At 33.3% G+C, this 26,872-nt stretch overlaps 1 long non-coding RNA gene across 2 annotated transcripts in view; it reads left to right on the top strand.

Annotated features, from left to right (window-relative positions):
- LOC141553599 (uncharacterized) overlaps positions 1-26,872 on the top strand; it is a 331,814-nt gene that overhangs the window by 104,586 nt on the left and 200,356 nt on the right. For both annotated transcript variants that reach the window (XR_012485548.1, XR_012485547.1), the window contains exon 2: positions 4,473-4,613. This is a non-coding gene — a long non-coding RNA (uncharacterized LOC141553599). The remainder of the gene's footprint in view (positions 1-4,472; positions 4,614-26,872) is intronic.

Here is a 26,872-nt window from a genome sequence, read left to right as displayed (position 1 = left end):
ATGAATATTATGTAATTTGATCTGCACAATAGCCTTGTGACCTCGGTGCTGTTATTCCCATTTTACAGTTGAGGAAACTAAAGCAAATACACTTAAGACATTTAATGACTTATTCAGGTTCAAACAGCTAGAAAGTGTCTGAGGTTACATTTGAACATGGATCTTCCTGATTCCACACCCAGGATTCTATCCACTGCTCCACCAGAGAGATCACTACTCATTATTGAATAACTTGGTACATTCAGAGAAATATCTCCATTACTACAATTAAGAATGCTTTCTCTCACAAATAATCTTTTTTTTTTAACCTTCAAAATTAACCATTCTGAAGATTTTTTTTTTTTTTTTTACTATGAGTTATACCTTGGTTTTTAGTATTGCTCAGTTAGTGTCATATCAGTTTATATATAACTCTGAGAAGCTTGATGGAACGTTTCTTTAGAAGAAAATATTTCATTAATTAGTTATTTTTGTCTTACTGGGCTGATTTGCTTATGGAAGTTCTCTAATGAAGGTTAAAATTACATTTAATTTTATTGTTCTATTACTTTTAATTTAGCATTAAATTAGACCTAATAAAGCAGAGAAATTGAACTCTTTAAAAAATAGTCATATGATTTCAAATTTTTCCTGGTTACTGATATTTGAAGGTGATTGATGGAAAACTGGTATGTTGAAAAATATATTTAATTTATATCATATTAGAAATAATTGTTATTATAAAGGGTATAGGTTTAAAAAGTAGGCAAATGGTAGATAAATAGGGATTTTGAGCCCAGTGAAACATTCTTTTACTTTTTAGTTATGAATGTTTGAGGATTAAAGAGTTCACTTGCATGTGCAAAGAAAACTGAAATATATTAGTATTAGTGTAACCTAACATTTTTGTTAGTGATAAATGAAAATAAAACCATTATGATATTGATATCTGGATTGTTTTCAAGTAGTGAAGAAGGTACTTATGATGAAGTCTACAGAATCTACAAGAATAATGTTTTTAAATACTTAAAATAAAACACATGGGATTACAAAAGAAATCAATCACCAATATGTTTTTTAAAAATGATTCTTCCTCCCATCCCCACTAAGGTTTGCTTTGCAAACAATAGTATGCTGGGCATTTGTTTGCTTCCTGAAATCATGTCTTAACAAATGAAGTTGTAATGGTAAAAAAAGGAAATAGTAAAGAAAACTACTTTTAAATTATATAAATATATAAAAGTTGATTACAGATTTCCCAAAAATTAGAACTAGAAATATATATATATATATATATATATATATATACATACATATATATATGTAACTTCTCATAAATTTTGTTAGTTTTGAACTGTTTTAAGTATTTCTGAAAAATCATTGTTATAATGATTTTTTGCATAGCATTTTACTATGCAATTGGAAGATACTTATTAATCATGTCTTTACAACAGCCCTAGGAGGTAGATTAAGCTTATATTCCTTATATATTTTTTCAGTCCTATAATGAATCAAATTTAGTATATTTTTTTCTAGAAAGTATAAAATTAGGATTCAAATTGCTTAAAATTTCATAGTATTGCAGATATAATAAATGACATATATACATACATACATATACATACATACATATATACATACATACATACATATATATGTATATATATATATATATATATATATATATATATATATATATATATATATATACATATATATGTATAAAATGTGTGTATTTGTGAATGGAGAGAACATTTAAGACATATATCCGTTGGTAGTATAGGTAAATAGTATTAATTTGATTTCTTTGTTTAAATGGATAAGCAATGTAAGGACATTATCAACCATTGTAATATAGTATTCAATACTTGCTGAAATGAATTTAAGAGATATTTTATGTAAAGTTTTTGTGTCTGATTAATGAACACTAGAGAAATATTTTTTCACACATTATGTACAGGTAAAAATCCACATTATAGCTTTACAAAGTGTAATACAAAGAAGTGGTTTGCATATTGTTATCTATAAAACCTTGATAGATGGTTTATTAAAATACTTTTTTTTCACTTGGTTATAACTAGCATATTATATATAGGAAATGGCTGAGTACCATAACAAACTCTAGTCCAATAATTCGATATTTATTGAATGCTTCTCATGCATAGAAGGATACTGTGTGTCATGTTGAAATCATATTTGAGAAAGGTACATTCTTTATAAAATACCAGATTGTGCTTCTTGCAAACTCTAGCCTGATAGTTTCGGAATGTAGCAGATGATGTATCATTTCTATTAGGAATGAACATGTCACTAGAAGTTTCGATAGAGAAAATAGATTTGTGTATGAAGGTGAAGAGGTCTGGGGTTCCCTATTTCTTTTAAGTTTACACTTGACAAATATTGTTGACTACTTGGGACAAGAGGTTAGAGATTTATTGCATGTGATTGAGAGTTTTTGGCTTTCATGTAGGTTGGCAGTAGCATACTGTAGAATTCTAACTACTCCATGGTTGGCCACTAGGACCCTTGCCTCTCATCACTTGCATTGAAGGCAAGAATTCTGAGATTAGTCAGTAAGTGGGGTCAGTGTCATTAGTTTTTATATAAAAGATTTGGTACCAGTGTCAAAATGTAGAAATGTTGAGAAAAAAGGAGAGAGAGGAGTAGGATGGGGTGGGAGAGGGATGGAGGGAAAGATAGCTATAAAGAGAAAAAGAGGAGGAGAAAAGAAGGAGGGACAGGAGAAATTAACTGCTGGATATGGTTGACTATCTTAAAATTCTGTGGAGTGGTGAGCCAGAGATAGGGATATTGACATCTCCTTTGATTTAATACCCAAATCAAGTTTTTGGGTCTTGGATACATACATATATGCACCAACATACAGGCACACAGGCACATATCCATCCACATAAACACTATAAATACATACCATTACTGTCCTTCACTGTTTATATTTTGAGGTCACAGGTACTTTAGGACCTTTCCTATTACAGGTTCTAAGCTAATAATTTCCTTTTGCTCATCTTTTCAACTCCAATGACTGAATTCAAAGAAGTTTAGTTTTGAGAAACAAAATAATGAGCAGGGAAGAAAAGACAGGCAGAAAATCCCTCTCTGAGACAGGTATAAATTGTCTGTATGTAATGCTCCCTCGGGGGGGGGGTGTAGAAAATTAATAGTGTTTACAAGGATAGGATTCTATCTGAGAGGTTCTCTTCATAGGCCCTGCATGATTTATTTTCTGAACCCAGAGATACATTTCTCCATGGAGTTCAGTTGACAAAGCCTCCATCTTTTCCAATGTGTATTTATGGGGTTGCTACTGCAGCTGGGTTGGGTGATTCTAAAAGAACACAGAGCCCAATGAGTTAATAAAATAGCTAGAAACCTTCCTGTGTCTTCATGTCACAAAAAACCTTTCAGAGGGAAAAGGTTTTTGCATAAAGAATGAAGTACAATTTCAGGATTCAGAAGTTGGTGTTTTTAAAAATTTAATCAAATATCTCCCCCTTTTTTTTTTAAGGAAGAAATTACAGTATACTCTTCCTTTTCTCTTGCTTGGAGAACATTTAAAATGTTGCATATTTAAAATGGAAAAATTGTGTCAAGATTATAATAGTAATCTGAATACAGATTTTCCCACCCTCTCTCCTTTGCTACTGTGAAAGATTAGGTAAAGACGAAATTTTTGAAAAGAATACTATGAGCTGAGTATTCTGTGGTGCTGATAAATGGAAAACCAAAGAAGTTTCTTACTTTAGGTGTGTCATGAAAATAGAAAAAATAGACCAAGATGACATTTAATCTCTAAGGTTACAGATATGATTACACACACACAGACACACATTTATATACACACACATATTTGTGAATGGAGAGAACATTTAAGATGTTTACCCATTGGTAGTATAATGAAATAGTATTAATTTGATCTCTTTGTTTAAATGGATAAGCAATCTAAGGACAAATATGAAGATTTGTCTAAACCCTAAATTTTATATGGGGAGATATTTATGTCTAAACAAAATAGGGATAATAAAAGTTAAAAAAATAATCAAAATGTAAATTTTTTCTCTAAAGTAAAATAAACTTCTGATAAATAGAAATATCTATTTTGACAAAGCACAAATAGATGGTGAGATTGAAGGTACAGATTAATAGAATATAGCCAAAGGATATAAAAAAAGAATAGCTATATAAAGTTTTGGGAAGCAAACTCTTTTCAACCTTTTGAATATAAAATATTTTCTTCATATGAATTTCCATATTATATCCATTTTTGTTTTTCATTCTGAGACTGACAATATAAAGTTTTGGGAAGCAAACTTTTTAACCTTTTGAATGTCAAACATTTTCTTTATGTGAATCCATTTTTGTGTCTCCTTTCATAAAAAAAAATTCATGTTGACACATTTTACATTTGTTGATATTTCATAATATGGTATTGTTTTCCATTTGACTTTTCGTCTCCTCTCCACTTTGCCCTCTAGTTCTGGCCCATCATGAGAAAACTTGGGAAACGAGCTTCCAGTCATGTATGCTTCATTGTCTGAGAATTCCCTCCAGATGGCAGGATATGAAAGGAATCTCCTCTATGTACCTCTCCCCATTTGGAGCATGGACTCAACTGGGTAATATATACCAGGAATTTTGTTGCATTTGCTTTTATTTTTGTCTTCCCTTTGATTTGGTAAATGGCTTTGTAAATTCTGATAGGTTGGAGAAGGTATACAATAATATATATGGCTATAATAATAGCATCTTTCAAAATATTTATAGTTGCAGCAAGAGCAGTAGGATTGGAGTAGAGACAATGAAAGTATTGTCATTGAAGATAGGCCTCTGCAAAGGTCAGACTTGGCTGTTTGATCATATAATGCACAAAGTAGAGGTGATATGTGAAATACCCAAATTACAGTATTGCATTATTGTGTTATGTTCTGATAAGCCTTATCAAGTTTTGAGCCAATTATATCTATAATCATAAATTATCATTGAATAATAATTAAATCCTTGTATTAATGTGTGCTGTGATTGATTATTCTAGGCTGAGTACTGCTTTTTTGTAATGTGCACGACATGTAAAACATTTCCATATTAGTCATGTGATAAATGAAGAATCAGAACAAAAGGGAAAAACAAGAAAAGAATTTAAGACAGCAAAAAAACTGAAGTAGTATGATATGATCTTCATTCAGGCTTTATAGTTCTATCTCTGAATGTGGATAGCATTTTCCATCATGAGTCTACTGGAATTGTCTTGGAACATTGCATTGTTGAGAAGAGCACAATGTTGTGGTTATTATGTAAAATATTTTACCAATTTTGCTCAAAATTTCACTGATCTTTTCTGCTCATCAGTTCATGTATGTTTTCAAGGTTTTTTGTCAAGTCTGGGTTAGCTCTTCTGAAGGGCTCAGAATAAGTCCTTGCCCCACGTTGTAGGCACCACATTGTAAATGTCCTGTTGTCTCTCAGTTCTAATCCTTCTCTGGGAGGAGGTTTCTTTTCTGTATAATCTTTTCCTCTGTGAGCAGGTTTCTTGGCAGGCTTCTGGAGCCTCCATCCAGAGGAAGGTAGAATCTTGAATCCTCTTCTTCCCCTCCAAAAGTGTGGGATTGCTGGACTTGCAAATCTACAGGACATCTTCTTCTTGACCCAATCCAGAGCTGACTCCTCAGACTCAATGTTCCTTTTTTTATCCTCCCAGAGAATGGGCTTCTGGGAACTCCTTACTGACCAATGAACTTGCTCCTTTTTAAAGGTGTGTAAACTCCTTTTCAGAAATCTAAAGGTGTAAACTCCTTTTAAAGGTGTGAACTAAAGGTGTGAACTCTGAGCTAGAGAATTTGTTAAGTATTGACTTAGCACATGGTAAGAACCTAACATCTCCCCCTTTCTTTTGATTTAGAACATAGGGTGGTCATGACCTTGAAACATAAATTCATCAATATGGGAGGTATTCCACATAATTACATAAATTACATAAACACATTGTAACATAACACATTAGAAGTGATGTAACAAATAACGTGATCAAATAATCATAAATTGAGAATTTATACATGTCTATAAGTCTATTGTCCATTAGTTCATGTGCCAGAAATCCAATAATTCCTGCAAGTTTTAAAGTCCTAGTAGTCTTCATCAACAATTTTTCATCTCAAGGAATCCAATGATCTCTGCTAGTTTTCAGTCTTCTTATCAGCCATGCTCTTTCAGTGTCAGATGTTTCTTAGATTTTCTCCTTTGTTTTGAGGTCTTTCTCTTTTTCTATCTCTCTCTGATGGACAAGGTGAATATGACTTGTTGGGACCCATCTGCTTCCTTCTCCATCTGAGGAAATACAAGCAAACCCTTTCCCCCAAGCAGTTAACCTACCTGGTTCCTTCCATTCGCCACTTTCTGGGTCTCTCCACATCACCTGGCAATTATCTAAAGATAGTGGAGTTGCTTGTACTGGATACTGCCCTTCTGGTGGGTTATAAAACCTGTCTGCCGGAGCCAGTGCATCTTTGTCAAAAATTAGAAAATTAATGGTATAGAGAATTAAATTTAGACATTCTCTAGGGTTACCTGTGGCTCCCCCTTCCTTCTGTTTTTGGAGGAGTATCTTAATATCTCTGTTTCTTCTCTCTACTATTGCCTGACCTTAAGGATTAAAAAGTATGCCGGTGGTGTGTAAAATCTTATACTGTGCACAAAAGTGTGAAAAAATGTTTAGAAGCATATGCAGGTCCATTATCTTTTTTATTTCTTGTGGCACACCCATAATTGCAAATGCTTGTATGAGGAATTCAGTGACCACTCAGGCTGTCTCTTTGCTGCTGGTATTGCAAAAGTGAATCTTGAAAAGATGTCTACTGCAACATGGATAAAAGACAGATGACCAACATATTTACAATGGGTCACATCCATTTGCCAAATTTCATTGGGTCTCAAACCACGAGGGTTCTTCCCTAGGTAGCATAGGAGCATGGAAAGGAAGGCAAGGTGTGCAAGCTTTTACTGTGCTCCTAGCTTGCTCTCTTGTTATTCCAAATTATAAACATAAAGCTCGAGCAGCCTGATGATATTTAGAATGAGATTCTTGGGCTTCCTGAAATAAAGGAGTACTGGCTAACATAATTAAAAGGCTATCTGCCTTTGAATTTCCATAAAAAATAGGACCTAGAAGTCTGCTATGTGAGTGGACATGCAAGATATAAATTTTGCCTGGATGCTTTCTCACTTGCTCTTGAAGTTCCTTAAAGAGCTGATAAATACTAGAAGATGCAAATATTACTTGGGCCATGGCAATTCTTTGTACCATACCTACTGAATAGGCTAAGTCAGTAATTATATTTACGTCTCCTGGGTAATAAGTAAGAGCTAGCATGATAGCAAATAATTCATTCTGCTGAGTGGATTGAAAAGGAGTCCTGACTACTCTCTTTATGGTTAAATCATGAAAGTATACAGCACAAATATTTTCTTTGGAAGCGTCTGTAAAGATTGTTGGCCCTTTAAGAGGAACCTTAGAAACCTTTTCTTCAAAAATCCATCGCCAATTATGTAGTAGCTGGGTTATCTTTAATGGAGACTATTGTGCAAAATTTGGAGCTGTGGCCAATAAAATGTGCCATTCTGGAATGTTCTCACAGCATACATTGATTTGTGCGTTAGTATAGAATGTGTACATTTTTCCAGGACTTATCCCAGATAATTGTACTACTCTTTTAATAGCCTTTAATAAAATTCTAGCCACAAGCACTGGGTAAGGAGTAAGGCTTTGTTCTGGTTGTGCTGGGAGGTTCACCCACTCAATCATACTGTCTCCTTGATGAAGGACTACTGTAGGTGCCTCTTTTGTAGCAAAAACTGATATTTCCAAGGGTTTTTGAATGACTCTTTCAACCACATTGGATAAAGCCAGTTCAACTTCTCTCAAAGCCTCTTGTGGTTCTTTTGTAAGCTGGCATGGTGAATTTAAAACACTGTCTCCCCTTAAAATGTCATATAGAGGTTGCAGTTGATTGGTAGTTGGCCTAACACGGGACACATCCATTGCATATCTCCTATTAATTTTTGGAAATCATTTAAGGTGTTCAACTTCTCTGTTCTTAAAGAAAGCTTTTGTACTTTGAGTGCCTTAGGATATACTTCATATCATAAATATTGAAAAGGAGCATGTCTTTGAATTTTTTTCTGTAGCTATATGCAATTTTTAGTTCTTTAGTGTTTCCATGGTCTTTTATAGACATGCTTCTAACATTTATTCCTCAGGTGCACATCCCAAAATATTATCCATATAATGTAACGATATTACTTTTGGAAATGCTTTTCTTACTGGAGCAAGAGCAGCAACAACATACATTTGGCACATAGTAGGGCTGTTTTTCATTCCTTGTGGCAAAACTGTCCATTCATATCTTTTATAAGGTGCAGCCAAATTAATACTGGTCACTGAAAAAGCAAATTTTTTCATATCTTCCTTATCTAGAGGGATAGAATAGAAACAATCCTTAATGTCTATAACCCAAAGAGGCCATTCTCTTGGCAAATGAGTAGGAGATGGAAGTCCAGACTGAAGAGTTCCCATAGTTTCCATATGTTCATTTACTCTTCTTAGATCAGTCAACATCCTTCATTTTCCAGATTTCTTTTTTACCACAAATACTGGAGAATTCCAAGGACTTAGAGAAGGTGGCAAGTGTCCTTGGTCAAGTTGCTCTTGCACTATGTCTAATAAGGCCTGAATTTTATCACTTGTTAAGGGCCACTGTTCTACCCACACTGGTGAATTAATCTTCCACTGATTCTTCCTCTGATCTTTTCAAGTACTTTCTTTTCAAGTAAGATCTTTTCAAGTAAGTACTGACTTAGCACTTAGTAAGAACCTAACAGTTTTTCTTATTTATTTATTTATTTTTGCTGAGGCAATTGGAGTTAAGTGACTTGCCCAGGGTCACGTAGCAAGGAAGTGTTAAGTGTTAAGGGCTGGTGCTCTTTCCACTGCACCACCTAGCTGCCCCTCATTTGTCTGCTTATTATTACTTATAGAACAATATCACAACTTCTTCAGCTATTCCCCAGTTGATGAATATCCTCTCAATTTCCCAGTTTTTAGACACTATAAAAATAGCTGCTAAAAATATTTTGTACATGTAGGTCATTCTTCTTTTCTTATGATCTTTTTGGGATACAGATGTACTAGTGGCATTGTTGGATAAAAGAGTCCACATAGTTTTATAGCCCTTTGGGCATAGTTCCAATTGTTCTCCAAATGTTGGATCAGTTCATAGCTCTACCAATAACACATCAGTGATCCAATTTTCCCACATCCTTTCCAATATTTATCATTTTCCTTTTCTGACATAGTAGTAACTTTGATAGCCATGAGTTAATACTTCAGAGTTGTTTTACTTTGCATTTCTCTAATCAATAATGATTTAGAACTTTTTTTAATATGGTTATAAATAGCTTTAAGTTCTTTATCTGAAAACTGCCTGTTTATAACCTTTATTAATTGGAAAATGACTTGTATTCTTATAAAATTAACTAAGTTCTCCGTATATCTGAGAAATACAGGTTGTATTCCTTCCAGCTTTCTGCTTTCCTTCTAATTATGGTTGCCTTTTTTTTTTTTTTTTTTTTTGGTGCAAAAGTTTTAATTTAATGCAACCAAAATTTTCTACTTTGCATTCTGTAATATTCTCTGTTTCTTGTTTGGTCATAATATTCTTCCCTTTTCTAAAGTTAAACTACTTCTTGCTCTTCTAATTTGATTATGTTATCATCCTTTATGTCTAAATCATGTACCCATTCAAACCTTAACTTGATGAGTATGAGATATTGACTTATGCCCAATTTCTGCCATACTATGTACTACTTTTTCCAGTATTTTATATTGTTTGCAGTTATTTAAAATGGAACGTCTCTTTCTATCTCTTGCTGTTGGTCTTGTTTGTTGATATATGAAAATAGTGATGTTTTATGTGGGTTGTCATCTACAAAGAGTGATAGTTTTATTTCTTCATTGCCTACTCTGATTCCTTCAATTTATTTTTTTTTTTATCTTACTGTTAACATTGTCATCACTCATATTGAATAAGATGATGGGCATTCTTTTTTCATGCCTGATGTTATTGGGAATGCTTCTGGCTTATGCTTGTTACATTTAAAGCTTGCTAAAAATTTTAGAGAGATTGCTTATCATTGTTTTTGTTGATTATCTTTTTTCCTCCATTTTAAAAAACTTTTTATTTAAAGTTTGAATTCCAAATTCTATTATTTCTTCCATCCTTCCCTTTCCTCATCCCTTCCTGATATGGTAAGCAATCAGGTATAGGTTATAAATGTGCAGTCATGTAATATATTTCTAGATTATTCATTTTTGTACAAGAAAACTCAAAAAAAGTAAAAAGCAAAAAAAGGAAGTGAAAAGTAAAATTCTTCAGTCTGGATTCAATCAATATCAATTCTTTCTTCAGAGGTGCATAGTAGGTTTTATCATTAGTCCTTTGAGATTATCTTGGATCATCATATTGCTGAGAATAACTTATGATTTAAAGGAAAATTCCATTTGTTCTTATGTTCTCTAGTGTTTATTCTTATGTTCTCTAGTGTCTTTTTTTTTTTTAAATAGAAATGGGTGCTGTTTTTTGTCAAATACTTTTCCTGTATTGAGATAATATAATTTCTGTACATTTTGTTATTGATGTGGTCAATAATGCTGACAGTTTTCTTAATATTAAACCATTTTTATATTCATGGTATAAATTCCACTTAGCCATAGTATATTATGCTTATGACAAACTGCTGCAATCTCTTCATAATATTTTATTTAAAATTTTTAAATCAATGTTCATTAGGGAAATTAGCCTAGGGGAAGATGGTGAAGTAGTTCAGAAAATTCCAGGCTCTCTAGATTTCCCACACAAACAAAAGAAAATTGCATCTCAGGGAGACTATAGACTGGCAAAAACAAATAAAGCTTGGGACAAACAGGGGTCTTCCTTGGATTACTTGAGCAGACTCACAAAAAGATCCCCAAACCAGTGTGAAGTAGAACACTTCCAGGCTACTTCTGATGACACAGTAAGAGAGAAGCCCTGGGAATAGCTGGCGTTTGGAGGTATTCTCAGCCTGAATCATTTGAATTTTAACTTTCCAGACAGCATGGAGAATTGTAGGAACCTCAGGGATTAGGAATGTCAGGCTCAGCAGTATTGCAGAGATGCTGCCCTATGTAAGAAAGAACTAGCAAATCAAGTGAATGCAGAAGCAATGGGCAGGAATACTTGGAGGAGGGGGAATTCTCAGTTTGGGGTTCTAGATCAGAGAGAAGAACTGAAGTGAAGCTAGATGGGCCATCCCTTAAACCCCAATAGTAAAGGTGCTTTTCTAATAGTTCTCATATTTTAAAAAAATGGACAATCAAAAGAAGAAAGAATTCAACCATAGAAACTTACTCTGGGAATAAGGGAGACAAAGATTTAATTTCAGAGAAGGGCAGTTAATTAAAAAAAAAAAAAGCTTCTTCTACTCTTTAGAGTAATGTCTACCTGCATGGAAAGAATTTATAGAAGAATGTAAAAATACTTGAAAAAATCAAATGAGAGAGACCCTGAAAAAAAGGCAAACAATCTAAGAAAAATAAGATTATGAAAAAAGTTAACAAACTAGAAAAAAGAGATGAGTCTTAATGAAGAAAATAATTGTTCAAAAATTATAATTGGGCAAGGAGGAGCCAGTGAAGCTATGAGATCAAGAAATAACAAAACAAAATGTAAAGAATGAAAAAATGGAATAGAATATGAAACATCTTATAAGAAAAATAACAGATGTATAGAAACAGATTAAGAAGAAAAAATATAAGAATAATTGGACTACCTGAAAGCTGTGAACAAAAAAAGAAATGACACAATAATGCAAGAAATAATCCAAGAAAATTGTGCTGGAGTGGTAGAATAAGAGGGGAAAGTAGAAATAGAAAAAAAAAAAATTCACTGACCATATCATAGAGATTCTACATGGAAAACACATAGAAATATCATTGCTAAATTTGAAATCCCCATATCAAAGAGAGCTACAATTAAAATTGTACAGGATTTATCAGCAGATAAATACAAAATCACAGGTCCTGGAATACTATATATTGACAATCAAAATAACTAGGCCTATGGTTAAAAAAATATATCTAGTAAAACATATTTTGAATGAGAAAAAAAAAATTGACATTCCACAAACTCATAGCTTTTCAAGGTTTTTGTTTCAAACAAATCTGAACTCAATAGAAAATTTAACATATAAAAGACAATATCAAAGATTAATGTCAAGAGACTCAACAAGAACAAATTGTTTATGATTTTTACATGGAAATGTATGCTATATGTTTAAGAGCAACATCAGTAACAATGTAACTCAAAAGAAAGATTGAGGCAGAAGGGAATATGATCTGACTCTAAAAGAAGGTAAAACTAGTAATTGTGCTATATAAATGAGGTTCAAAGGAAGAATTGACATAGAGGCATTGGGGTGGGGGAGGGTTGATAGTTTTGGAAACCTACTCACATTTGGAAAGGGGTAAATAGAAAATAATAAATCTATCTATCTATCTATACCATTAAGGGTATAACATCTTCCAAAATCTCTAAAGAAAAAAGGGGGGGAGGGAATAGGATAGAGGTGTTTAGATTTATGGCAGTGGGACAAGGTGTGTAAATTAACAGGAAAGGGATAAAGAAGGAGACAAAGAATGACATAGACTAAGGTGGGGCACAGAAGAGTATTTAGATCAATAGGAATGTGATAAGGTCTGCAGCTTAATGAAAAAGTGATAAAAAGGGAGGAAAAAGATGGAGGAAGTAGATGAGGGAGAGATCCATGGGTGGGGGTGGGGGATTAAGTAATAGCAAAGAAAAGTAAGAAATAGAATTAAAGTAAAAGAGTTAGCAGAGATAATAAATAAGAGATATGCACAAATACTATAACAAGGATCAGGAATAAAATATATTAGAAAAAATAAGTAGGGCTAAAAATCACTGATCTCAGACAAAGTCAAACAAAGATTTAATTAAGAGAGAAATCTGTATTTTACATATATGTTAGACATATTAATATTATTTTAGATATATGCCTACATATGTGTAAATGCATATGAATGTGTGTGTGCACATATGTCTTTATGCATGTAGATGTGTGTTATGAGCGAATTTACCCTATTCTGCTTCCCCTTTTCCTTTCCTCCCAGTAAAACCCCACATCTTCTGTCTATATATGTTCCTTGTAACTGCCCTAAAAGAGACAAAGTTCACAAGAGTTAGAAGTATTATCTTCCCATGTAGTGATGTAAAAAGTCTCTCCCTCCCCCCATTTACCTTTTAATGTTATTGTCATATATTTGATATTTCTGTTCAGCTCTGGTCATCAGGAAAGCTGGAAGATTATTTCTCTCTCTCTCTCTCTCTCTCTCTCTCTCTCTCTCTCTCTCTCTCTCTCTCTCTCTCTCTCTCTCTTTTTTCCAGTGGCTTGTATAAGTCCAGAATCTATTTAGATACTTGATTTAACATTGTTTGTAAGGAAGGCTGAGGAGAGTTCAAGTCACTTCCTGGCTATTCTTCCCCATTTCGACTTCACCTCCAGCACTACTTTTTTTGTTTTGTTTTAAGATATTTCTCTTTTTACTGCTACCCATTTTTGTGAGGGAATCTCTTGTATTTCAAGCCATAACTTTCTTTTTCAATTTTTTTATTCAATTTATTTTAAAAATATTTTATTTTTCCAGTTACATTTAAAACAATTTTTTTACATTTTTAAAAAAAAAAACTTTTGAGTTCCAAATTCTCTCCATTATCCCACCCCCTCTCCTATTAAGAAAGCATATGTGAAATTATATAAAATATTTCCATAAAAGTGATATTGTGAGAGAAAATAGATCTCTCCCCTAATATCTTCCTCCCCTCCCCCCCCAAAAAAAAACCTTCAAGAAAAATAAAGTAGAAAAAAAAGAGAGAAAGTATGCTTCAATCTGTATTCAGACACACTCAGTACAGGTATGTACAGGATTTTTCATCATATGTCCTTCAGAGTAGTTATTTATAATTGTATTGCTGTGAATATAACTAAATAATTCACAGCTGATCATCCCACAACACTGCTATTACTTTATACATAATATATTTCACTTTGCTTGAGTTTATGGAAGGTGTTCCAGGTTTTTTTCTGAGAGCATCCTGCTCATAATTTCCAGTAGAACAATAATATTTTATCATAATCACATAACTACAATTTATTTGTCATCCCCCACCTGATGGGCTTCCTCTTGGTTACCTTTTTTCCTCCTTGAGAAGAGAGCTACTATAATTATTTTTGTACATATAAGTTCATTTTCTTTTTAAAAATTCTCTTTGGAATTTATGCCTAGAAATGGTATTGTTAGTCAAATTATAAGCATGGTTTTATAGCCCTTTGGGCATAGTTCACATCTTTTGCTTATTTATCAATTAGGATATGTGAAACTGTAACTATTGCTATTATTTGCAACTTTCTCAGGGAATGCTGAAGTGCAGGCAATGAGCCAGTGATTCTAAGGATGGACAACATAATTCCCTGATGAGAGGTCATGGTTTTTCAGAGGTGAACTCATGTAAACTACAGTTGCTAGGCAAAGTAGCTAAGGTTTCAATCATCAGTTCTTGGGGTAATTTTTCTGCTATATTAGTATTTAGACCTTGTTCCTTAAGAATAATGTGGTCCAAACTTTACCAATTCCCATTTTACAAATGAGGAAATTAAGAATTACTGAGGTTTGGTAATTTGTTTGGTTTCACAAAGGTAATGACAACTCAGTCATAAGGTAATCTGATTCTAAATGAAAGGCTTATTTCTTCCCATTTCCTCCTCTCCACTCACATGTGACATCAAGCTACCTTGTAACTGTAACACTATACTTCATGATAGATTTTTTTTTTCCTGAGGCAATTGGGGTTAAATGACTTGCCCAGGATTATACAGCTAGGAAGTGTTAAGTGTCTGAGGTCACATTTGAATTCAAGTTCTCCTGACTTTAGGGCTTGTGCTCTATCCACTACAACACCTAGCTGTCCTTATGATAGATTTCTAAAGGTTGAGAAGAATAGTTGTAGTAAAAAGTTTCTTCAAACACAGTAAGCCAGATCATCTCAAATAATATTAAATATGTTATTACTGAATCAAACAGATGTTTGATGTTCTATTTTGTCTTCATCTCAAACTACCTTGGAGATGTTGACTTATTATTCTATACCGCCCCCCCCCCCATTCTCTTTAATTAAGAGTAGTATTTTCTTAGAAAAAAAGGTTCTTATACTTTTTCATGATCTTCTCTCATAGGGATGTTGGGCTATAAAGTTGTCATGAAAAAGTGGGAGACTGGGAATTTATTGAAATTATGAGGCTACTTCTCAATCCAAAGCAGCACAAGACAGGTGTGGGCAGACAAAAACTGTATAATATTTAGGATCTGTAGAGTTGTGTTGTATCTCACCTGAGAATCACTGCTCAGGAGAACTTCCAGGTAGTAAAATAAATGAAGTCAGCATTCTTTATTACTTGTGTAGTATAAATCATTACTCATTCTGAACAAGTGAATGAGTGGTTATTTATAAAGCTGTTCCAGTGGCCATAGGGGACCACATATCATTTCCACAAGGCTTTATTTATTTATTTATTTATTTATTTATTTATTTATTTATTATTAACCTTAGGATCTGATGTTCAACCTTATACTCACATAGCATGTTCCTTGACATGTGCTTTCATGGCAGACTTTCAAATTTTAATGTTGCAAATTTATGAACTACTTCCCATCCAAATATATTCCCATATTTATCTTAACAAGTTGTTTTAAGTTACAAACTCAATCGTGGGAGCCATAAAACAATGTTCTGGTAGTAACCTAACATTGCTTTCACTGGCATAGAGAGAGAACTTTCTGATGTAGTTTGAATTTTTAAATTCTGTGAATAAACAATAAACATCTGTGATTTTAAAGAAAGAAATACAGGACTCTATATTCTATTTTTTCTTACAGATTAACTTGAGACACTCCCTAACGAATCAGTATCTTGTGAAATATTAAAATGACCACGTTGGCTGTTTTAGAAATCATGGCACAGAAATTAGGTCTAGAATTATTTAAGACAAAGAACATGCTATTAAAGGTGATGAAGATATCTGATAAGAAAATGTAACTATACTTAAATATTTTGTTGTTTAGTCATTTTAATTGCATCCAACCTTTTATTTCCCCATTTAGGGTTTTCTTGGTAAAGACATTCTTGGAAAAGATATTTCTATTAGTAGGTAAAGACATTTCTTTCTCCAGCTCATTTTACAACATAAATGGAGACAAATAGGGTTAAATGACTTGCCCAAGGTCACATAGCTTATAAGTGTCTGAAAACAAATTTGAACTCAGGAAGATAAGTCTTCCTGATTTCAGAACCAGCATTTAATCTATTGCATCATCTAACTGCCCCTTAAGTACTTAAGTGCTTAAAAGTTACAGCTTTGTAAACTTGGCAGCTCTGTTTATCTTCCAGATAATGGTAGAATTTTGCTTCTGAGATTCTGGAATATCTGGAAATCAGTGTGGTGCTGAGGAAAGATCATTGACTCCAGAGTCAAGAAATCATGGATATAAATCCTCTATCTGATGTTTACCACCCCCATGACCTTTGATATTCCCAATTAATCTCCTGGGACCTTAATTTCCTCATTTGTAAAACAAAAGAGTTGGACTAGATTATCTCTATGGTCCCTTCTATATATATTGATTTGGGATTTTATACATCAAAGAAATTTTATATTTTATTTTGTTTGAAATTCTCAGAACATGTTAAAAAATTCTACCAGAAGATCTCTTGCTAAGATTTTGATGTGCCGACCAAAGGAATAATATACAAAGGATGATGGAAAAATACTTAATATTCTTAAGAAAAAAGGAATCTTAAAAACAATGTGACTAATTTGATTGTAAAGAAGTGGGCAGCCTCACATAGAAGGGAAGATGAAATTGCTTGTGCTATAAAGTGCATTAAGCACCTCTTTGTAGATATTAATGGAGAAAAGGCAGCTAGATGGGTGAATTCTAATACCTCAATGCCTCCCTGAAATCTAATCAGATCTCTATTTTTCTCTTTCTCTAGGTCCTGCTCCCATCTCAGTTAGGTTTAAGGTTTAAAATGCTAATTAATTAGTTTATAATATTTCATAAATTTATCATAGTTGGCCAGTATTTGTAATCATTTCTCATTGAGATTTTTAAAAATCTCATTACTAATTTTCTGGCCTCAAAAGGAAAATACTCTCATTCTAACTCAGAGCAGGACTTCTTAAACTTCTTTTCACTTAAAACTCCTTTTCTCCTGAGGAATTTTAAAATGATCCCATGTATGTAAGCAAATAAAATAGTTATACAAATCAAATATTTACTGATAATAAATCATATTTTACAACCCCTTCATTGTTACATCACCCTGTATGGGGTTGTGATGCACAGTTTAAGAAGCTTTGGATTAGAGCACAATTACTGCACAAAATAACAATTTTAGCAAAGTTGCAAGATACAAAATAAGTCCACATAAATCATCAGCATTTTTATACATCACTAACAAAATCCAATAGCAAGAGATACCAAGAGATATTCCATTTAAAATAACTGTCTATAGTATAAAATATTTGGGAATCTCTCTGCCAAGGGAAAGTCAGGAACTATATGAATATCAAAACTACAAAACTTTGCACACACAAAAAAAAGTTAGATCTAAACAATCAGAAAAATATTAAGTGCTCTTGGATAGGCTGAGCTAATATAATAAAGATGACAATACTACCTAAATCAATCTATTTATTTAGTGCTATACAATCAAACTCCCAAGAAATTATTGTACTGACCTAGAAAAAAATAACAACACAATTTATCTGGAGATTTTTTTTTGATCTTTTGATAAAGAATTTCAAGGGAACTAATGAAAAAAAATCAAATGAAGGCGGCCTAGTTGTACCAGATCTAAAACTATATTATAATGCAGCGGTCATCAAAGCCATTTGGTATTGGCTAAGAAATAAACTTGTTGATCAGTGGAATAGATTAGATTCAGAGGGCAAAATAGTCAATAACTATTGCAATCTAGTGTTTGACAAACCCAAAGACCCCAATTTTTGAGATAATAATTCACAATTTGACAAAAACTGCTAGGAAAATTGGAAACTAGTATGGCAGAAACTAAGCATTGACCCACACTTAACACCATAAACCAAGATAAGGTCAAAATGGGTTCATGATCTAGACATAAAAAAATGAGATTATAAATAAATTAGAAGAACATAGGATAGTTTACTTCTCAGACCTGTGGAGAAGGAAGGAATTTGTGAACAAAGAAAAACTAGAGATCATTATTGATCACAAAATAGATAATTTTGATTATATTAAGTTAAAAAGTTTTTGTACAAACAAAACTAATATAGACAAGATTAGAAGGGAAGCAATAAACTGGAAAAACATTTTTACAGTCAAAGGTTCTGATAAAGGCCTCATTTCCAAAATATAAAGAGAATTGACTCAAATTTATGAGAAATCAAGCCAATCTCCAATTGATAAATGATCAAAGAATATGAACAGACAATTTTCAGATAAAGTAATTGAAACTATTTATAGTCATATGAAAAGGTGCTCCACATCATTATTGATCAGAGAAATACAAATTAAGGCAAGTCTGAGATACCATTACACAGCTCTACACAGGAAAATATAATGACCAATGTTGGAAGGGATGTGGGAAAATTGGGACACTAACACATTATTCCTGGAATTGTAAAGTGATCCAGCTATTCTGGAGAACCATTTGGAAATATGCCCAAAGAGTTATGAAACTGTGCATACTCTTTGCTCCAGCAGTATTGCTACTGGGCTTATATTCCAAAGAGATTTTAAAGGAGGGAAAGGCACCCACATGTGCAAAAATTTTTGTGGCAGCTCTTTTTCTAGTGGCTAGAAATTGGAAATTAAATGGATGCTCATTAATTGGAGAATGGCTGAATAAATTATAGTATATGAATGTTATGGAATATTATTGTTCTATAAGAAGTGACCAGTAGGATGATTTTGGAGAGGCCTGGAGAGATTTATATGAACTGGTGCTAAATGAAAGGAACAGAACCAGGAGACAACAATACTATATGATGATCAATTCTGATGGATGTGACTCTCTTCAACAATGAGATGATTCAAACCAGTTCCAATTATTCATTAATGAAAAGAATCAGCTACACCCAGAGAGAGAACTATGGGAAATGAGTATGGACCACAACATAGTATACTCTTTCTGTTATTGTTTGCTTGTATTTTTGTTTTCCTTCTCAGGTTTTTTACCTTCTTTCTAGATCTGATTTTTCTTGTGCAGGAGGATAATTGTAAAAAAAAAATGTATGTATACATATATTGTATTTAACATATATTTTAACATATTTAATATATATTGGAATATTTGCCATCTAGGGCAGGGGGTGGGAAGAAGAAGGAGAAAAATTGGAACAGAAGGCTTTGAAAGGGTCAATGTTGAAAAATTACCCATGCATGTGTTTTGTAAATAAAAAGCTATAATAACAAAGAAACAAAAAAACAAATTAACAAAAAACAGATATAGAGGTATAGCATAAAAATTCTAAAACTATACTTTTCTCCATTAGAGATCAAACACCTTCACTTTCCTTACTTCAGATATTTAGCAGAATCATTTTAGTCTTATCATAGGGATCTCCACTTTCTTTCTTCATCCTACAGCTCCTTATCCACATTTACTTTTGTCTCTACTGTCATTTCTACTAGGTATCTCATCTGCAACTTCAGGTAGTTGTGACCTTTGATATCCAATACCCAAGTGTGGGTTATCAGGTTGAAATACCTTACTTCTATATTACCAGCAGGGCAAGCCTCACTCAGTATCTCCACATGGCAAATTTATTGCCCAAGTAGTCTTTCTGGCTTGTTTTTCTGTTAAATTGCCCAAGCCTGATTTTTGGTAATTATTGAAGAGAAATGCCGGGGCATCACATTATAGAAACAAGCCCTCAAAAAGTGAATAACCTTTGTGGATTCCCATTAAATATAGACTTCCTGGTATTTGCTCTTTATTCTTTTCCTTTCTGGTACAGACTGAAACAATCTGGGTAGAAATCATAGGGGCTTATGAAGGAGAATACAAACCTGGCTAAGCAAGTGTTATATCACACACACACACACACACACACACACACACACACACACACACACACACACACACATCTCTTTGTAGTTTGGATTCCAGTATTAATCAAATGGAACTATTCTCTTCAAAGTTACTGAGTGCTTAATTGGAAAATTTAATAGTCTTTACTATTTCTTCATGTTTCTTGACATATCTGCTATATTTGGCACTGCAGGTTACTTTTTTTCCTGGACTTTCTCCACTCTAGGTTTTGTGAAATTATGCTTTCCTTATCCTTTTACTTGATTTTTTGGTCCCTTCTGCTACCTCATCATACATATCATGCCATGTAATTGAAGGTGTTTTCCAAGATTTTTGGACTAGATTCTTCTCTTCTCCTACTGTATTCACTCTTTATTTTGTAATCTCATCAACTTCCATGGTTTTAACTATAATTTCTAAGTAAATGATTCATTTTTCTCTGTAATTACATATAGATAGGAATCTAGATAGTTCTATATTCATCTCTATCTAATTTCTCCCTCCCTCCCCTTCTCCTCCTTTTCCTCTCTCTCTTTCTCTCTCTCTCTCTCTCTCTCTCTCTCTCTCTCTCTCTCTCTCTTTCTCTTTCTCTCTCTCTCTCTCTCTCTCTCTTTCTCTCTCTCTCTCTCTCTCTCTCTCTCTTTCTCTCTCTCTCTCTCTCTCTCTCTCTCTCTCTCTCTCTCTCTCTCTCTTCTCTCTCTCTCTCTCTCTCTCTCTCTCTCTCTCTCTCTTTTCTCTCTCTCTCTCTTTCTCACTCTCCATTCTCAGTCTTTTCCTTGAGCTTCAGTATCATGTCACAAATGGCCTATTGGATATTTACACTGGATCTCTTGGAAACACCAATTCAATGTGTCCAAAATTGAATTTGATATCTAAACCCCTAAATCCTCCTATTTCCTAAACTTTCCTATTTCTTTCAAAAGCCCTACTATCCTTCCAGTCTTCTAATAGTGCTTTAACCTCACAATTTCTCTGGACTCTCATCTCATGTATCAAGTCAGTTGATAAATCTTGCCATTTCTAGCTCAAATTAGATATATTTCTACCTACTTCATATGACTTGCCCTTCTCTCCATTCATATAACTATCATTTATAGTTCAGCCCCTTATCATGTCTTACCTGGATTATTGCAAACATCCTACTAACTGGTCTCCTTTCCTTATATTTTTTTCCATTCCAGCCAATATTATAGTATATTGTAAAAGTAATTTTCCTTAAACATAGATTTGACTATATGATTTGTTTTTCAATCAATTACATTGACTTTTTTTTTTTTTTTTTTTTTTTTTTTTTTTTTTTTTTTTGGCAAACGGCATGAAGCTGTGATTAGAACCCCTTCTAAACTGAAGGGTTTTTATCCCACTAATTCTTAGTTAACAGCTAAGCGCCTGGACATTTGGCTTCAATTTACTTATAAACTCTTCTATTTAGCTTTTAAAGTTCATTACAACCTGGCTTCAACTTGTCTGTTCAGCCCCACTTAATACTACTCTTCATCTCATACATACAATTTAGCCAAATTAGCTTCTTTGCTCCTCAAACTGGTCTCTGGTCTCCGTGATTTTATACAAGCCATCCTCCATCCTTGGCATTTAATCTCTTCTTACTGCCACTTCAAAGTACTTCTCTTCCTTTATTATGAAGTCCAAGCACCCCATTGATCCTGTTCCTTCCCTTCCAAAACTACCTTGAATTTAATTACTACATACATGTATATATTTACTTTATTGTATGATGTTCACTCCTTTTCCCTATTAGAATGTAAGTATCTTGAAAGTACAAATTGCTTCATTCTTAGTAGTTTTATCCATGGGACTGAGTGTAGTTCTTGACATGATTATTTTATCATTTTTTGTCTCTCATTGTGAGTATTCTATCAATGCAGTTTGCAATGTATATATAATTTTTTGTAACCTATACAATTCTTGTCCATGTTCCCCCATAAAGTCTCTACCAAAGGCTAGATTGAGACATTCTAGAGATCTTCCCTTAAATCTCTTGACACTGTATGGATATAAGTAGAGAATGTGGTTTGTCCAGGGGTTACAGTTGCTTTTGTATATATGACCATCTTATCTCTTTTTCTGTGTTATACTCCTGGTAGAAAGATGTTTTACTGGTCATTTTGTCTGATTTTCTGATTTTATAGATGAAGAAATTGAGCCCCAAGGCTGAGATTTTAGTTGTTCTATGTGATAAAAGTAGTAAATGGCAGAGCTGCGGTGGACTGAGATTCCATGAATCCAAGTTTAGTGCTAGTTCTATCATGTCTGCCTCTCTTCACTGCTTTTCTTTTATTTTTCTTCAATTTTTCACTAGTAATGTTTCAGTTTACTGATTCCCATGGTTTATATATACTTTGTTTTGGGGTTAATTTCCAAATTTTGGAGCCTTGAATTTTTAGAGTGTGTAATATTATATAACTTGGCCATTTAGTGCCAACAGAAAAATACTGAATTAAAATTTGTTTCAGAGTCATTAAACATATCTTTCAATTTCCCAAATGTAATACAGCTCACTTTCTTCTTTCTAGTTTATTGTCTATCTACTATCTATTCAGGGTAAGTGGACTAATGGACCAGCTTCTTGAACTGTCCTTTCAACTGCCTGTCATTTGTTTGATTTTATTTTTTGTTTGATTTTTTCCAATGTGGCAAGCATGGTCACAAAAAGCTGGAGATGACTGAATGAAAATGACAACAACAACAATAATAACAGCTACTCATCTACCCCCTACCCCCAGTTAAAATAGAAGTTAGGGAGCCATGTTAACTGAGCTATTTCAGAACCTGAATATACTGTTTCATTACCCAGAGTAAAAATTAAAATAAATAAGTAAACCCAGAAACTAGTAAATACAGTCATTTCGATAGATATGCTTAATTGAATATTTGAGGCAGATCTAATCACTTATTCAATGCAAGAAATTAAAGAATGCATAAATTTGTTTGAGAAATGAATTATTCTTCTTGAAAGAGAAGGCAGAAAACAAAATGGCAGGTAGTAAGAATTATTTTATACCTTACCAAAGTGTAAGTGGGCCACTTATCTTTAGTTTGGCCTGGTTTTTGTGGGAATATCGTACCAAGAAACTTAAAATTCCTTCTGCAAATCAGTGCAGAAGAATAGAATGTCAGGAAATACCAACTAAAATGAGTGAGAATAGCTTACTGGTCTCAAATCAAATGATCTGCCACACACTATAAACTACTATGGCACTGAACAAAAGAAGTAACTATAAACTCTTTCAGCACCAGATGGTCAGTTTGGTTGTTTGTCATCTTCTTGAATGTAGATAGAATGAAATGGAATGATTATTTCAGTAGATTATATGTAAGTAGACATATTAAGTTGAGGCTAAATTATCCACAGATTGTCAGAAACTACAAGAAAATACATATTAAATAGGTTAATATTTGTGAGTATAGTTGCAGATTGTATCTGACTCCCATGAATATTTCATTTGGTCATAAATTTCACTGACTTTGGAGTTGAGAATAAAACTAAAAGAGGTTCTATCTAGGTTCCTTGGTTTGGAAATGGGAACACTGCAATCATGTACATTGTTGTATAAAACTCTTAAATTTTACCATTCAATTTATGCTAAACTCAATTTCATTGAACAATTTATGGAACCTCTTAGTACATTATTTTAGTACTATTATCTCCTCTTTCTCTCCCCCTCTTTACCACTCCAGTAAACAAGACTTTACCTGACAAAGGGAAGTAGCTGGAGATATATCTTCACAAAGCCCTGGATGATGTTCCCCTGACGTGTGCTGTCCCAGTTTTATAAATTAGAAATCTGGCCATCTCAGTTTAGTCTCTAAGCGATGCCAGCTGTCTTCTCTTGCAAACGTTCCAAAGATGCTTTGAAGCTCTTCCTGCATTGTGTTGGCAACATTAGTACAGAAAGATTTGAAGATTGTAATGGCTGGAAAAGGTTACACAGTCTTACATAATTGACTGTGGCAATATGAAATATTACCTGCTCTCCATTTTGTAACAAAGTAGATATTGCTTTCTTTGTAGTCTGAAAAGAAACAAAGCCAAGAAGGATTGCTTTTGCTGGTAAATTTCCAGGTTAAAAGCAGCAAATCTGTATTGAAAAGTGTCTCTTCTCTTGTTGTGAATAGTAAATTAACCACTGCATCCTGCTGAACACACAATATGCTTCTGGCTTAATGCGTTGGTTGCTTTGTATTTTCTCCAAGTATTTAGTGGGGGGCAAATGGATGTCATATAAAATGAATCTAGCAAGAATGAACATACTGGCCCTCTAAACTTATTTACCCTCCAAATAATTGTAAGGGAGATAAAAAGTAATAGTGAATTTCTGTCATGTGATAAAGCTCAACAATTTAGGACAGTTCTTTTCATTTGTAAAGTACAATGTGCAGTACAAACATGAGATTATTTTTATATGTTCAAAATGTGTCATAAATTACTTGTAATAAAATTGCAAAAAATCTTTGTATGCCAGCAACAAACTGTTAAATTAAACACTTGCTTAACACTTTCAGGGAGCACAATCCTTTGAGGGACTAAGGATTTTTGAAATGGTTAGTGGGAAAATTGGACATTTTTTTTTGTTATATCTGGGGCTCTCAAAAATCCCTCTTGGGAGATGGAAGAAATATCTCAGAATAACCTTTTATCAGATATCTAGGGAGGTAGCTATGTTAGTGGATGAAATGCTGGACTTAGAGTCAAAAAGAACTAAGTTAAAATACTTTGAGTATTTGCTAGCTAAATGAAGTTGGGCAAATCACTTACTTTTGTTTGTCACATTTTTCTTATCTATGAAATGGGGATAATAATTGCACCTACATCAGAGGATTATTTTAGGATCAAGTGAGATGCTAATTGCTTACTTGGGTCACATAATCATAGGATCATAAATCCAGGGCTGGAAGAGACCTCAGAGGTCATCTTGTCTCAATTCCCTTCCCCTCATTTTAAGGTGGGGAAATTTAGGTTCAAAGGGTGGACCTTGCCCAGGGTTATCCAAGTAGTAAGTTCCAGGATTTTTTTCCCTATTAAAAGCTAATTTTTTTCATAGAGATCATATACCTATTCACATTAGCAACTTTCTTCTCCTTAAACATCATTGCTAAATACCTCCTTCTGCACACTGCAAATGACAGTATAATTAGTCATTACTTGTAGTTCATCTACTCCCTGTGGCTCTGCTTGGATTCCCTACCTATCATGCTAACACATGTCTTTGCTCTTGATTGAATGTTGTAGTACAATCCTTGAAGTACATGAAGTTAAGGATAGAATAGTCTTAAGCCTATATTAATGTGTCTTTAATTCTGTCCTGTTTGCTTAAGCTATGAATTCATAAAAAACAATTGCAAAAGAGAAAGATTTATCTGTTTATTACTATATCTTTAAAAAGGAATTTGACAAAACACAGTAAGATAGCAAAACTGTTATAGAAACCCTTATGAAGAGCTGTTAATAATTCAAAGACTATTCCCATGATGAGCTGTAAGAAAGAACTACTGCAGGTCCCTACTTATTCACAGAGTAGCTAGACTGAAGTGTGAATGTCACTCTTTAGGATTTTATAACAAGAGACATAAAATCAAATGATTCCTAAAAACACCAACGAAAAGGGGACAGGTGCAGCACTAATGACTATGGTCAGATTGTTTAAAAAGAAAAGACAATAACAGTGCTACCTCATAAGTATTTTGAAGGTGAGAGATAAACCTCTGGAGAGAGCCATAAAATATTTATTGAGATTCCAATGTATATTCAAGAATTACACTGGGCTAGTGACAGTGATTAAAGGTACAGTGTCTATATAGAGAGATGCTGAGGTTTTAATATACTGGGTATTGATTGTGTGATGAATCCTAACAGTTTGTTTCCTATGGTTGCTTGCAACATGGGGAGAAATGAAAATAACACATAAAATTTTTGTAGGCCACACTGCATGCAGAACTAAATGGCTGATGGACTAAGTGAATGATAAGCTACTCTTTGCCATTCAGAGAAGATAGAGTTGTCTAGTGGGTTGTTCAGTTAGAGACCAGGTGGTTCCAAAAGTGGTATATTCTTGAGAAATAAAAATGAAATGACAGCACTTATAATTTATTCATAATAACAGCCTTAATTAAGTTTAATTTTGGTATGTAAGTGCATCACTAGAGTTTTTCCAGTATTCAAGTATATAGGATAATGATAATGTTTTTAACTATGTCTGAAAATATTGTGAATGAAATATACATAACCAAAATGATTTTCTGGGACTTCAGATCAAAAAATGTTTATACATATATACATACATAAGTGTGTATGCATATACATAGCACAATATAATCCACTTCAAGTTAAAATTGCTGCCTTTAAATTCATCACTTCTCTTTTTCATTTATTAGCTACTTGTTAATTATGGTCCACAAGAAGTGGACAGAACCAGATAAAGATAAGTAGGAGCATAATTGTTATTTAAATGACTGAAAAGAGGATAAGTAGAAGTTTAAATACTTGTCTTTCCTCATCTCTCTTCTTTACCTGGCTCACATTGGTGTGATAACCTCTAACCAGATTTTTTATTGGCTAAGTCCTGCTCTGAATTCATCACATTCATAGGGAAAGTCAAAGTAGGTCTGAGTTATTCCTG

Source organism: Sminthopsis crassicaudata, chromosome 1 (genome assembly GCF_048593235.1).
Source record: "Sminthopsis crassicaudata isolate SCR6 chromosome 1, ASM4859323v1, whole genome shotgun sequence".
NCBI lineage: Eukaryota > Metazoa > Chordata > Mammalia > Dasyuromorphia > Dasyuridae > Sminthopsis > Sminthopsis crassicaudata.
This window is presented reverse-complemented; position numbering and strand designations above follow the sequence as displayed.